We start from the raw sequence: 2491 nt of genomic DNA, 5'->3' as shown, positions 1-2491 counted from the left end.
CTATTGCAGTAGTCGAGTCGTGAAGTGATGAATGCATGAATCAGGATTTCAGCAGCAGAGGAGGAGAGTGATGGGCGGAGACGGGCAATGTTTTTGAGGTGGAAAAAGGCGGTCCTGGTGATGTGATTTGTGATTGTATATTGCATGTATATGTGTCCACCAGTGAGACTTAAAGGTCCCCTATTATACTGTTTTTCATCAATATAATATAGTTCTCAGATATATACAAAACGTGTCTCTGAAGTGTTTGGCCTCAAAATACCAAACAGATAATTGTAGCATCCCATAATCCCCTCTGTTTCAGCCCTGTTTCCAAAGTGCTGATTCTCTGTCTGTTACTTTAGATGAAAATAAGGAGCCCCTCCCCACGCCCCTCTGAGAGATGTTTGGTTAAAAAGAACACAATGGTGCTCTAGGTCTAGGAGGAGATTCAGGTGATAAGGTGGGGGGGCGGGGGGGGGTTACCTTGGTTGGTGATTGGCTAATGGTTACAGAAGCCAAAACAATGTTATGACATCATAAAGTGGTCAAAATCTGATGAGCTCATTTTCAGACAGGTTTTTATATAAATGGATCAGGACAAAAAGAGAGCAAATCTTTTTTCCTGAAAGTTTCAGAATCTCTTTACACAGAGGGGATACATGTTGATATAAAAATTACATGAAAAAGGGGATTTTGCATAATAGGTGACCTTTGAGAAGGGCTCTGGACAGTGGACTCTGCCCTCTGAGGTCTCTCAGGTCCCTCTGCTGAGGCCATACCATCGCCTCATCTACAGAGTGGGAGTAGTGGAGGGGGGTCACCCGACCGCTCGATGACCCCGCTTCATTTTCAGGATACTTAAATGCATCGACCTGCTCAAGCGGAACATATGGAGGTGCAAAAGAGAGGGAATCACGGAACATTATCCGCCCAATTACACAATGAGAAGAGCAACCCGCTGGTAGTATCCATACTGCACGTAATGTTTAGTGTGCCTGAGCAAACTCTCTACATATGATGTGATCTCTGGGCTTTAAAGAGACAAAAAGCTTTCACGGTTAACCATTCCCAAGTTCAATGGAGAATGAAAAGCACATTCAAAGTTCTGTATTGTATTGCAACATTAAACACACCAACTTTGCATGACATCATCTCTTCTTCCCTAGTGCTCATTCTCACTCAACAGGGCTCAGGAGTACAGCGCTTTGAGAAGTCGTGACACAAACTCTACCCTGAATAACCCGAACAGAGAATATTGAGAAAGACTTACATGCACAAAAATGGGAATAATTGTTCATTTCTGTGCACTTCTTTATGACTTAAACTCTTATCATTAAAGTATTTGCATTTATCCATATGTTATTTCAACATGTGCTTAGATAAAAACTGAATAAATGGTAGTAAAATAACATAATTGAAAAGATGCGACACAGTTTAGAGAATCCTTGATGATTACTAGTGACAGCCAAAAGAAGTCAGTGTAGGGCAAGGCAGTAGCCGTGTCTCTGGAAAATCACTTTGAGTACTTTGTCCCTGAGAGACTGTTAAACCCAGTAGCTTCCAAATATGTACGTTTGGCCTTGCAACCCACCAAAGTGTGATCCCATAGAGTGCTGTTCACTAACTTACTGCACAGTAAGTCTGGGGTTACAACTGTTCTGTTGCTTTTCTTTTTAAATTGTCTTCCCGAGTTGAAGAACTACGTAAATCTACTGTCTTGTAAAATGTATTTCCTCTACTACGGGAATGGTTGAATTCTAAATGCTGTATTTCATGAATGATGGGTGACATATGTATTCATCTGACCTTTAAAAAAGGGCCACTTCACAAAAAGTGAATTCCCTACTTTTTAGATAAATAAATATAAAATGATACTATGATATTGAAGAATACTTAATGATGTCTCTTTAAACACCTAGGAAACACTACAAATATCTATCATATCTTGGTGGCATGGTCATATCACACGCCTTTTAAAAATAAACTAAACATGTTTTCCAAAACCAGAATATAGAGACATTTGGATAAAAACAACCTGAAATAAAAAATGTCCTGAGACATAGTCCCCATCCCATTACAAAGTCACATGGATGTCTGAGCTAAAACCAAAACGGAAGAAAAACAAACGATCAAATTAATATTTGAGTGGCATGTCAGAAGAAAAGTTTCATAATAATATGAGGATTAAGTTTTACTCAAACGCAGAGTCAGCACTTTTTGTTATGGTAGATATTGCACTGATTTAAAGCTATTCTGGATTTTAATTGAACCATAATGACAAAAAAACCTTGTTTAAGAGTTTATGAAGGCTACAGTATCCTCACTTTACTCTTATTGCCACTGTGCTGGTTTCTTTAAAGGTATAAAACAAATAAAATAGTTGTTGGGACAGAAGGGGGGAAACAAACTGTGTACCGATTCTTCTGCCTGTCTATAGGCTCACAGAGTAGGGGTCATCTGGAAGCCATTTTTACTTGTGCTTTCTCCCTCGTCTCATTTTAATCTCTCA

This window comes from Notothenia coriiceps, unplaced genomic scaffold (genome assembly GCF_000735185.1).
Source record: "Notothenia coriiceps isolate Sejong01 unplaced genomic scaffold, NC01 NC01_scaffold00016717, whole genome shotgun sequence".
Classification (NCBI taxonomy): Eukaryota; Metazoa; Chordata; class Actinopteri; order Perciformes; family Nototheniidae; genus Notothenia; species Notothenia coriiceps.
This window is presented reverse-complemented; position numbering follows the sequence as displayed.